The following is a 13254-nucleotide window of genomic DNA, read 5'->3' as shown; positions in this document are numbered from 1 at the left end:
TATTTCACAGACTGGACCTAAAAAAAGGGGGGGTTGGGACTCCACAGCAGTTGGGAGCGTGGTGGAAGACATGCAAGACAGACTTCCCATCTGGGAAGAACTGCTGTTGGGTAATTGGGTTTGCAGGAGTTGCCTCTATAATTAATAAGTGATTTGACTTGGAGATTGGAAATAATAGTTGAAACAGAGCCACGAGTGTAGGGGCGCCAAAGCTGAGAGGCCAGTTCAGCTCTGAGAAAGAGCCTCTGCAAATCTAATGACGCTATATGGTGGTTTAAGGAATATGAAGTTGCTTGCCCAAGAGACCACGAATGTGATAATATTGGCATATAACCTTCTAGTATTTGAGTAATTAGTTGCTTAGCTACTTTGGAGAGGTCATTATTTTGCAAACTGGAAACATTTGCAAACGGTGATATTTTCCTCCTGCATGGTGAATGGGCTAAAAACCTACCCCGGCAGTGATGAACTCTTAGAAATATATATGCATAAATTGTTTCTAATGAGACCATCTGCTTTTTATGGCCTCTCTGGAACGGAGTGGTACCCGAAGACTGCTCTGTCTTGCAGAAATCCATGGCGTGGCAACCTAAACAGGCCCGGGAAATAAATTGGTGAGATTAGAGTTTTGTATGTGACTGAAATTTTTTGCTCACCAGGGGAATCTGGGGTTTGAGCCGCTGAATTGGAATTCAAGGAGTCTGGCTTGAGGCTAAGTCCCAGGCTGCTTCAGGTTAAAAGAATGCCAAGCCATACTGTCTATTTCTGTCCCATTAGTGAGAGGGCTGTTTGAGTAAGTAAGAAATGGGATTTATTCAGTGCAGAGCCCTAGAGCGCAGAGGCGCTCGAACAAATACACACACTACCAGTTTCTCAGAAAATATGGAACCTCAGAGCAGCGACCGAGGAGCTCCAATACTAAAAGGCACTGCTCTTGGCTTTGCTGGGCCACAGCCGGTGTAGGAGCAAGCGAACAACAGTTGCACACAGTCGTCCTGTTTACTTTGCTTCCAAATGCCCTTCCCTTCCCTGATTGCTAAAAGAAAAGGGAGGGGAAGGGAGCTCGTGCTGTCTGCAGCTGACTGATCAGCCAAAAAGGCCTTTTGCTCTGCTCCCTGGCTCTTTGTCACCGAGGCATTTAAGCTGGATGTCAGACTCTAAGTGCAATACTGAGTTGGGAACAACTGAGCCCAAAGCTTCAGACAACTGGTTGATAGTGAGGCTCTCCCCAGACCTCTGTCTGCCTAGCTCTGGGGCCAGATCTCAGCGCTCCAAGTATCAGCTGCCAGGCCTTGCTAATTCGCCCAGCACATATAGCATGCACGGTGGCGCAGCTTGATACTGCACCAAGGGTGGGAGGATAAACATTTTTCATATTAACTGGTTGCTGTTAATTAGAGGAGTGAGAAGACTGCACCTATCCTTTTGCTGGAAGGTGGTGAAAGGGATAGGGGGCTTTAAAGGGATGAGCAATGTTTAATAATAGGGAAACTGTGCTGGGATTGTTTGATATACTGGTAACTCCCATGATTAATTGGTAACTTTACATTGCTTCTGCAAAAATCTTTCCTATGCAATAGTTTCTGAATGTCTGCAAGACAGAGTAGGTATTGCCTTTTAAATGTGTTTAAAGTCACTACATGAACAACAGAAGACAAAAATTAGTATATGCTCTAGAGACCAGAACTAGGATTGAAGAGCAGTCTTCCTTCCTCACTTGCACACCTACCCTTCCTCTCTCTCCTTCCTCCTCCCCAGATCTACACCATAGCCCTCAGTTTTTTCTCTGAACTGCCTCTAAAAATATCAACATTTTGGCTTCCCGCTCTGAGATACATTCACTCCCACAGGAATTAGTTTCAGCCCTTTTCCTGCCTGTTCTACTAGTTGCTCAGATAGGAGAAACAGCCCATGACTTCCTCTGTATAAGACCATCCAAACTCTAGAGGGTAGTTTGGTTTGCATTTTCAAATTTAAATGGGGAAAGAGGATAGTTTAGGAAGGAGGGAGGTGAAGAGTAGGAACCAAGAAAAAAAAATATCCAAGCCTGTAGCATGACCCAGAAGTGCCAATGCTGTAGTGGTTACTAGGTCAGAGTCACAAGAGAACAGCACAGGAGTAGCCCAGGGGCTGAGGGGAGGAGTGAAGTAAAGGGAGTTTTGATGACAACCGGGAGTGCACCAATATGCATTCCCCCAGAATCAGGGTGGAAGCAGGCCTGCACTGTCTGGCAGAAGACGTAGGAGAACAACATAAGCTCAGCCTCAGTGCTTGCCAGCACAGTAAAGTGGGAGATGGCACTTTTTAGGAGGTAGAAGAGGAGTAGAGTTAAGATACCTTAACTTAGTAAGTCAGTATTAGTCAATTCCATTACTGGTTAAAAATTAAAACCCTGAAGAGTCAAGAGAAGAGGGAGAAGTGTGGGATTTGCTATGCAGGTTTCTCTATCTCCAGTTTCTGTGTGAAAGATACCCAGTTTGCTATCTGTAGATAACCACAACAGTGGGCCCTGGGAGGAAGGATGGTCAAAAAGAGCCTAATAAGCAATGCTTAGCCAGGCAGATTATCTTTCTGCAGCTTCAGGGTAAGAAGCTGTAATAAACATCTCAGATGCCTCAAGAAGCCCACTCCACTCGGAATCACCAGTCCTGGAAGCTGGCTTGATAATACGATTGCAATTCCACACCCCAGTAAGTGCTGGAGCTTTCTGACTGTTTTGGTAGTTCACAAACGATTAGCTGAATATACCAAAATATGCATTATTGGTAGCTGGCGGTTGAAATGTGGGTTATTTCTTCCTTTCTTTCCTCCATTCTTCTCTCCTCCACCTCCTCACAACTTCTCACTACTTTCTTAGACCCTCTATACAGATTTCCTCTCAACCCCCACCTCCCTCTTTATTGAGCACTCACAAGCCTGGAGAACCAGGAACACAAAGGTGCAAGGTAAAACAACATATACTTGTGTCCTCTACTCCCCTCACTCACCTATAGAGAGAGTGTGGTGTAATAGAAAAATATGCACTCATGGGAGTATGGAGCCACTTGGGTTCCAATCCTGCCTCACATGACTAATTGCACGTAAGTCACATAGTTACACAAACAGACATTTAAATGGTTTTCTACGATTAGCAAAGAACTTTACATGTTATCTTTTTTCATCCTGAGAAAACTCTGGTTTAATCCCATTTTACAGAGAAGGAAACTAAGGCTCAAAGAAATTAAATGATTTGCTAATCAATACCAAGCTCTCTGAGCCTCTATTCCCTCATTTGTGAATTTGGAACAACACTTGAATTTACAGGGTTGTTAAAAGGATCAAGTGAGATTATATACATAAAATAGGGTCGTTGTTATTACTCTTACAGCAGGACCAGGTCATTTGTGCCCAGAACACAAAGCAGGCACTTAATAGTTTGTCTGATGAATGAAAGGGGCAGCTCCATAAAAGCATAATGTACACAGTGTTTTCATATTTCTGTATACATACATGCATATATGTATATATAATACACACATAAATATGTACACATACATACATAATTTCTCCTCTACAAGTCTATATGTGTGTATATATGTATGTATAACTTAAAAAACAGAACCATGGACAACAGAAATAGCATTGACATTCATAATAATAATTTCATCCAGAAATATAACAATTTCATCCAAAGCCAATGTAAACTAATTGCCACAACAGGAGCACCAAAAGAGCTCCAAAAACACCTTAGCCAGCAAATACTTGACTTCCTTGCCAAATGGAGATGGATGCCAAAACCAACACCAGTTAAAAGATAAACTCATCTGTAAAATCTTAGGAAGAAAGATGATGGCTGATGATGAGCAAGCAGTATTATCCCATAAAGCACAGGGAAGCAGTGGAGAATAAAACCAGTTTAAAGGACACTTGAAACGACAGCCAAGGAAAGTTATCACAAGAACATTGCAGGATGGAAATGGAAGAAGGACTGTAAACAGAAGACAAAGGGAAAAGATACAAAAAAACCAATTTTCCATCTAGGACAACTGAACAAGAGGAGGTAGACACAGCATTAGGGAGAAGAAAAAGAGAAAAGTAGATGGATTGTGGAATCTTCCAAGTAAATATATATAAAGGAAATCTGTATTAGAAGGGCATTAAGGGACTGATTTACAAGGTAACTGAAGGTGAAGATCTTGGAAGAAAAACATTTCAGCCATCACTAACACCAAAAAAAGGAGACTGAAAGAATACCAACAGCTACTGACCTATATGTTTACTTTCCCATCTGTACAGTTATCTATACATGAATTGAGAGCATCCTCAATGAGGGCATTAGTAGGGAACAAATTCAACAATGGATGGTCTCTCTACTATAGCACAATTAACTGAAAGAAGTAGAGAATATAAGATCCCATTGTGCTTATCGTTGGTTGATTATGAAAAAAAGCATTTGATTCAGTAGAACAGAATGCTGTGTTACAGACTCTTTTATAGCAAGATTGTCTTCCAGCAATAGTCAAGATCATCTGACATTCCTCGAAAGGTATAGTAACAGAAATAACCTGGTTCTGATTATTAACACCAGGTGGCATAAAACAGGAGAGATAGATAACATTCACCAAAACATTTAACACAGTGATGGAGGAGATTGTGCAAGTCCAGGTAGAGGCAGGATTCCACGTACATAGTGAAGTTCTCCAGATGTCTGATATTTATTGATGACAGGTTGATTTCATCAAACCCCAGGACAACAGAGAGCCTTCTGAAAGAGATGTGTAAAGGAATTTGGCCTGACCATCCACAAACCAAATGGATGGAGCAGGTCTATGGCAGGAATGGGGAACCTTTGACCTCAAGGCCACATGTGGCCTTCTAGGTCCTTGGGTACATCCTTTTGGCTGAGTCCAAGTTTTACAGTTCAAATCCTTTTACTAAGGGGATTTGTTCTGTAGAGTTTGGATTCAGTCAAAAGGCAAAACTTGACCTACGACCTAGATTTCAACATGTATTTGGACACATACCCTAGAGTATGTCCAATAGTATGTATAGCCAGGAAACATACAAAGAGACAGTGATCTGGATCCAGAGTTGAAAAGGAGAGCAAGCTAGACTTCGATAAGGAAATTGCAAAGCTCTTTTACTAACCTCAAACCTTCTATAAAAGCAAAAGATATCTTTTCAACACCAACTTTGCTATATGGCACTGAGACAAGGAACACGCTGGCTCCTGAGCACTAAAAATGATTAGCCACATCCCTATTAGTGCAAACTAACAAAATCCCTGAATTGGTCACATTTTTCCAAGTAGCACTGCATATTTCCGTTGAGGCAATGGTGGCACAGTGGATAAAGCTCTGGGTCTGGAATCAGAAAGACCTGAGTTCAAATCTGGCCTCAGATATTAATGACAGTATGATCCTACGCTAGTCATTTAACCTCAGTTTCCTCAACTGTAAAATATGGAAAACAATAGCATCTACCTTGTGCTGCTTAATATAATACCTGGCACAGAGTAGGAGCTATATAAAATCTTATTTCCCCTTTCTATGTTTACATAAGTATATATTTTATATAATTATAATTCTGAATAGTGCAAATTAAAATATATCTGACCACTTTGGGGGATTCATTATTCACACTCATTGGGACCTAGGTTTTATTACAAAAGGAGCAATGGAGAAGCACTTGGTGGGTGTCAGCAGGCTGCAGCATATAACTAATAAAGAACTCTGAAAAACAGGTAGTAAAAGATTTCATCAAAGAACTGTATTTGAAGAAGAGGAGATGGGCAGGGTGCTGCACTGCTATCCTCTCAATGGCTAAAGAAAGTGAGTAAAACCTCCAGCAATTGGGTGAATCCAGTCTATGAGATCACAAATCCTAATAAGCATCTGAGTATATGAACTTTAATATTTCATTATTTTAAAAAGTAACAGAAAAAGAGAAAGGGCTGGTATCTGAAACTGTTAAGTACAGTGCTTTCCCCACAGGAAACCTGTGAGGTTGGTATAACAATTAAGGTTATCAACATTTTACAGCTGAGGAAACTGAGGCTCAGAAATTAAATGCCATGCCCAAGGTCACACAACTAGCATGTGTCAGGACCAGAATTTTAGGCAAGTTTTCTTCTAACTCAAGACTGGTGACACAGTCCCCAGTGCCTCTGTTACAAAGAGTGTGGTGAAAGGGGAACATCCCTCACTGCCACCTAATGCCAAGGCTATCAAATTAATTCTATGACTCAAGTGAGCTGGCTTGAATTCTTAAAAACCACCCAGGAGTCACACTTGTCCTATACCCTGTGGTAATCTTAACCTTCATTTTTCCCTGCTTGCTGTCAATCTTCACACTGAATAATCTGAACAGCCAGTGCTCCCTTGGTAAGGTTCCTTTAAGAGCTGCTTCCTCTAGTTCATGCCATCTCCAGAGGCCTTGTTTCCAACCCCCCCACACACACACAAACACACACACTCTCTCTCTCTCTCCCCCTCCCCCCACCCCCACCCCATCCTCAGCTATCCTCGGGCTCTTCCTCCCCCGTACGGGCCTGCGTCCCTCCTCCTTCCCCTCTCGCCTTCGATCACATCTGAAATCATTTCCTCTTGCCATCTCTCACAAGCAGACCCTAAGCTATGGCTGTGGGAGCTGTGATTACTCCTCTCCACTGAGGTTCTTCTAGCTCACTGTCTCTCATCTAAGTGCTTAGGGATGTGAATTTATTCTGCACCCCCTCCCCCATCCACCTTCTCGGTCACCCGTCTTCTCCCTCCCCTGGGACCACAGTTTAGTTTTACTGAAGCCAAAGCTACTTATCCCCTGCTTTCTAAAGGGAGTGGGAGAGTGGGGAGAACAGACAGAAGAATGGAAGTGAATTTCAAGTAAGAAAGCTGGATGTATGATTGTCTCCGGTTGCCCAAAAGTGGGATTGAAGGGAACAATCTGGCTGTCCTAAAGAGAGGATTCACAAAGCAAAGCAAAAACAACACACAACATTTAGATAAATACAAGTAAATGCTTAAATGGCTCAGCTTTGGAGACTGGGAAGAGCTCTTTTTTTTTTCCTTAAATAATGCAAAGGAGTTAGGCCTTGACTCTTACAAGCCTTTCTTGGAGAGGGCTGCCCATCTCCACCCCCACCCCACCCTCATACCCAGATGGGAGGAGATAAATATGCACATGAAGTTCTGAGGTCAGACCCAGTGCACTCACTTGGTCACCTCTGAGTGACCAAGGTCATCATAGCCTTGGGACATTTTATTCTACAAGTCTGTTTACTCCTACTACGTTGAGTAGGAGTCGATTTATACTTAGTTGATTTCTAAGGTGCAAAGTGGGAAAGGTTGGGCTTAAGCAGCCATGGGAAATAATATGGTCAACTAGATGTCAAGGTAGTGCTAATTATTCCTGCTCTCCTGAACTGCCATCTAATGGACCCCTCCCTAATCTTTTCCAACATTCCAATCCACACAAGACTTTAGAAGGGCCAGTAGGGGTGAGAGAAGCTATGGAAATAGTACCAAAATATTTTTGAGTGCATAGGAAAAGGAGAAGGGAGTTTCCTTTTAGGGCAGTTACCTCCAGTTTTATTTGAACTCTACATTAAAAAAAAAGAGTCAGAGGAAAAACTTTTTAGTTTTTGTTTTGTTTAACATCGCCAACTTCCAAGTTAACTCTGGGCCCCCACACCCAAGGTTTTCTAAAATGTTTAATCTAACTCAGACAATTTCCTGCAGTCCCTAACAGGACCACCCCACTCTCTGAGCTGCTGCCAGAACTTCAAACTTTCAATCGTAACTCTTTCACAACTCATTGCTGTGTTTTAACCACCACCCTGGAGCCATGGTTATCACGGTGTGGTCCTTAATGCTGGACAGAAAGAGTAAGCCTTTACTAAAGGAACAAGCTATCAAAAGAGTGGTTTGTCTTTCCCCAACCCCACCCCCAACAGCAGTTGGTTGGGGGATTTTTTTTCCTTCTCTACTTCTCTACTTTTCAGAAAACTCGACACTTTCTTTTTGGTAGAGGAGAAGGGCAACAGGTAAGTGGACTGGGTCTGAAGGTCCGTTGGGGGTGGAAGAGGGAAAAATGAAGTCATAAAATGCTTTTCCCTACTTGTCCACCAGCCTCCCCTGCTTTTTGGTCAATTTTTTTTTCTACAATCATAAAGATTATAGGTTATAGGATAAACCACATTAGTGTCTGATCTGTCAATTAGTATGTGAATCTTAGCACACTCTGAATGTAGAGCCCAACTTTCATTACTGTCTCCAAAATATTAATTGAAAACGTGTGCTCTAAACAGAACTTATCTAAAGGGTCCTGTAAATCGAACCCAAGAAAAAAAAATTTTAACTAAATACTCAACTTCTACTCCCTTTCTTTAATTAGCTCCATAGGGGTAAGGGAAATGAATCCCTGACCCAAAAGGCAGTTACTGCTGGACAATCACCCTCGCTCTCAACTAGTCACTTTATATCATCTAGTCACATGAAATCCACGAATCCTCCTGCAGATGCAAGATTAAATTTGTAGTACAGAGGCTCTAGAGCGAATGATGGGGCTGAGGGTGGTGCCAGAGGGGAGGGGTGTCTCCCCTGAGGATTAGGGAGAGCAGACGGAAATCTCCTCTCACGCCGAAGCCTTAGAGGGGTTAAACAAACACCCGAAGGAGAAATAAACCGGCTGTGCTGCCTGCGTGTAGCCTAGCAGTTCTGGGAAGCCTGGAGGAAGGGAAGCAGAGAGGACACGCAGGGCATCACTGCATCTTGTTTCTTGACGGCACTTTCTAACGAGTGCAGCACCCGCTTCCCTCTCCCCCTCCCACTCCGTCCCGCCTTCCATCCCCCACCCCACCCCCCAGACAAGGCGGCAGTACCCAGTAGTTTGTTTTAAACCCACTCTCGCTCGTTACCCCTCCCACAATGCAAAGTTGACAGTGGGACAGAGCCGCGCGGAAGCGAGAGTAGCAGATGACGATCTCTCGGAGACCAAAATAACTTGAGGCCTTTCGAAAAACACTACACCGCCTAGACTCATAATTACCCTCCTCCCCCAACCAAACTAGGAGTCTCTCGCAAAGATGGCATGGGGTGGGGCACCCCGAGTCACAGAACACAGGACGGTAGCAATTCACCTAGGCCCACAGTTAGGGTTTTATTTGAGTTTGTAAAATCGGATTACATACACACATGCCATTCCCTCCTCACGACAGTACACACACACACACAATTCTTCCTCACCCTACTCCACAAATACCATTCTCTCCTCACCCTAGTTCACATACAAACCATTCCCTCCTCACCCCAGTAGACACACACACACACATTTCCTCCTCACCCAAATACACACACCCCCATTCCCTTCTCTCCTTAATCCACAACGCACTGTTCCCTCCTCAGCCCAGTAGACACACACACACACACACACTCCCTCCTCACCCAAGAACACACCCCCTCATTCCCTTCTCTCCCTAGTTCACAACGCACCGTTCCCTCCTCACCCCAGCACACACCTACATTCCCTACTCACCCCAGAACACGAACACCCCATTCCATTCTCTCCCTAGTCTACAACGCACCACTTCCTCCTCACCCTAGTACACACACACACCCACACCCACACACACACACACACACACACACCCTTTCCCTCCTCACAACCAAGTCCACCAACTAAAGCTACAAGAAAAGGTGGCAGTGCTTCGGTGCTGACAACCAGACTCCCAAGGAAGTAGCGTTTTTTGGCAAGGAGTTTTACTAATGTGCGTCCTGACCTTGGGGAAAAGGGGGAGGGGGTGGGAGGTGGTACTGGGCTGTGGATGTATTCGTGAGCCTAGCTCTGCAGCCAGTCCCTCCGTTTCCGGAGCCACGCGCTCCTTCCTTCCTCCTCGGTTTTCCAGCCAAGGCCGCTACAGCCGCCAATCCCCGGCGCGCTTAGCGAAGCGATCGGCTCCATGGCACTGGGGCCGATTCGCCTAGCTGCATTCTGCCTGCCTACCTGCCTGCCAGCCTGGCTGCCTGTCAGCGGGGGCGCAAAACAATTGCAGTAAACTCCGGGGGAGCATGAGTTAACCAAAGGCTTCACTTCGTCTTGTCCCCCAGATAAGACCCGACACTGACACACACTTCTGCACCCTGGGGCCTTAGATTTGCCAGTTTCCACTTCTCGCCCTTAGGTTTGCCAGTTTTCTCAGCTCTCCCCCTCATGTTTGCCAATCTCTAGCTCTAGCCCTTAGGTTTGCCAGCCCCTTGCCTTAATTCTGACAAAAGCGAAAAGAGGACAGAGATCGATGTTTGATCCCAAGCTAATCCAAATATGTGAAGCAAAGAAGAGGGAACCAAGAAAAATTATCCTTCCCATCACCTACTACCACCACCCAGGCTCCAAAAAGTGGGCCTTAGGAGAACCTCTGTTCTCACGATGTCGAGGGAAGTGGGAAATGTGTTTAGAAAACGTGTTATGCTGTGAGTATTGGGAGGGGGAGGTTCAAAGTGCTAGTTAGCTCCGGCACAAAATTTTTGCATGACCTTAGAGAAGGTTCTTCACTTGTTTGGGCCTCAGTTTCCTAATCTGCAAAACAAAGGAATTGGGCTGGATGATCTCTAAGGTCCCTTACAGATATAAGATTCTAAGACCCAAAGACCTCTTCCAGTCTAGAGAAGGCTTTGGGCTTAGAAACGGACCGACTTACGAGGTTGAGACTCAGTCTGGGCCCGTTCCTGCCCGGGATAATAAACTAACCCGGCAGCCCGCAGCAGGCGGGAAGCCGCCCTTGGAAGCTGACTGCATCAGCCCAAGGGGAAGTTTATTTATAGCTTGTAAACGTAAAGGAAACCAGCCGGCGCTAGAACTCCTCTGTAGCCAGCTCCCTCCTTTTCCCACCTGCCCACCAGGGAGTCAGCAGTCGGAAGGATCAGAGTGAGAGAGGAGAGCGCCACCCCAGGCCCCGACTCACCCTTCACCCTCTTCAGCTTCTTTCTCCTACCTCCCTCTCCCCCTTCCCCGCCCACCGTCATTCTTCTTCCACTAGAGCAGAAGGTTTTGAGACTCAGCAGAAGCTGTAAAACTTCTCTCTGGGATTCTTGGGATTACCCAGCTGAGTAAAAACCTCGTCCTAAAGAGATAAGAGGGGCGACAGGTTGGGAAGGTCTCCAGCTGGCCGAATCTACCATGCCCCAGTATCTAGGAGTAAAGGGCCAGTGGAGGGGTCTGGGGACTAGGTTAGCTGCTCCAGCGTAGTTGCCTGCAGGCAGCTTGGCATAAACAACTCACACCCCCAGGCCCCGTGAAAAGCCTTTGGGGAAGGAGAAAGGGGTGGGGGGTGCCGCCGGAGCCTTTCCGCTGAACTGAGCTGCCAGCGCCTCCAGCAGGGCACGCGTGTTTCCCCCACCCCCTCACCGCACACATGTAATTTGCAAAGCACAAAAATAAGACACAGAGGGGGGTTTATGATCCACGTTTGACAGCGTTTGTGAGTGAGCCAACCCCATCGCACCCCTAATCTCCTGCTTCTCAACCCAGTTTATTCCGTCTCTCCTGGAGAGCCCCACGTACTCGCGAAAGGATTACAATAGCTCAGCAGTACTCGGGAGGGGGTGGGGGTAGGAGTGGTAAAAAGCTCGTTGGAGATGTAGAAACGCCGAAGTGGCGAGGAAAAGACTGGAGGGCGGGGAGGCAAGCTTATGAATAGGACTGCCGACCCAGAGCAGAAAAAAAGACAACGCCGAACCAGGCCCTCGTACCTTTCCCCACCCGAGCAGAACTTGCCCCCAGCGTTCAGGGCACAGGTGCATGGTTTGGGGGTGAGCGTGGAGGGGGGGGATGAAATTGCGAAATGGGATTTTGGCTGGAGCGTAGCATAATGGTGGTGGCTGGAACAATCTAAGCTTTGTACACAGAGGCGGTTGGTTTTTATGCTGCTACTCTCTCATTCGCACCGTATGTTACTTTAATCCCAGCCCACGACTAAATACAAACGCATTTGTGTCCTGCAGGTCACCGGGGGCAGCATTAGGAGACCCCCTTTTCTCCCTCCCCCACCCCCTGCGGTCCTTTCCCTGCCCCCAACTACGCCAGCGGAATGAGCTGCCAATCTCCTCTCCCTTCCCTTCCCCCACTTTCCTCCTCCCCCTACCCGGTTCCCGCCCCCTAATTCCTGGCTTGGGCTGGAGATCCCACTTTAGCAAAAACCAGGGGCTTCCTGGTCTACAGGCCGCTTTCTTTTTTTTCTGCTAGGAATAGGGGCCCCTCGGCTGTCCCCTCTTTCCCCAGCCCTTGCACCAGCACCCCGCACACCGCCCTGCCTCCCATCCCTCCCCTCCTTTCTCCTGGCCTCTCCTCTCTCCCCCTCTCCTCCCCCCCACCCCCCGCCTGAGCGCCACGGACTTCGCCGAACAATAGTAAATGTCAACAGATTCCATGCGGCGAGTGCCTGACTCTACAGTGATAAGGGTGAGCGCTGCAGTTTCTGGCTCCGCGCTGCGCTGCGGCGATGGGATCAAGCCCCTAGCCCATCACAGGAAAGAACAGACCTTGGCGAAACGAAATGAGAAGGAAAGGGAAGCTAGGGAGGGAAGGAAACCAACCGTACACGATTTGGGGCCTGGAGATCAGCTTCACTCGCTAGCAGTCAAGTCAGAGCCTCTCCTCTCCCACCCACACACCTCTCCACCTCCCTAGCTCAGGCTTCGTTGCGCAATCTTGTGTTTGCGGGGTGGGGGTGCCTAGGCTGCAAGGCAAGAGGAGATCAGGAAGGAGAGAAAGAAATACTGTGCCAGCATACTTTATCCTGCCCGAGACGAACCACCGGGAACACAGAAGAGACAGCAGGGGACCCTGGGAACTACCGAGCTGCTCGGGAGAAGAGACCCTGTTTTTCAAACCAAAACCTCCTACGTCGTCAGCCCCAGCCCTGAATGTGAGCCTGCGAGGGAGCCCTCTCTGACTGCAAACCGTCTGGATCGTAGTAGTTTTAATCTCCCGGTCTGTGCACCTAAATAGGTGAATCAACTAATCGCCAGTTTCTCCGGAAACCGATTAAAAGATTTGTTTATTTTTTAAAAGCGCGCGCGCGCATGAACACTCGCAGATGCTCTTCAGTCGTCTGCAGCCCACCACGCAGCTGAGTTACAATGCACAAATTGATTCTCACGCGTTGGTACTAATGGGTTATTCCTCCTAAATTGTTGCCAACTTTACTAATAGATTATTATTTAAATGATTTAGTTTTTTTTAAATTATGTGTTGTTTTATAGATGCATATTTACTTAAAGA

General features: G+C 46.3%; 1 long non-coding RNA gene across 1 annotated transcript in view; it reads right to left on the bottom strand.

Moving 5' to 3' along the window:
* The window catches only part of LOC144454472 (uncharacterized), a 69835-nt gene extending 56930 nt beyond the window's left edge, over nt 1–12905 (bottom strand). Inside the window, exon 1 of the long non-coding RNA XR_013482886.1 lies at nt 12572–12905. This is a non-coding gene — a long non-coding RNA (uncharacterized LOC144454472). The remainder of the gene's footprint in view (nt 1–12571) is intronic.
* Nucleotides 12906–13254: the final 349 nt, after the last annotated feature.

This window comes from Phascolarctos cinereus, unplaced genomic scaffold, assembly GCF_003287225.1.
Source record: "Phascolarctos cinereus isolate Bilbo 61053 unplaced genomic scaffold, phaCin_HiC Scaffold_726;HRSCAF=1367, whole genome shotgun sequence".
NCBI classification, from domain to species: domain Eukaryota; kingdom Metazoa; phylum Chordata; class Mammalia; order Diprotodontia; family Phascolarctidae; genus Phascolarctos; species Phascolarctos cinereus.
Note: the sequence above shows the minus strand (reverse complement) of the source record. Positions and strands in the feature narration are given on the sequence as shown.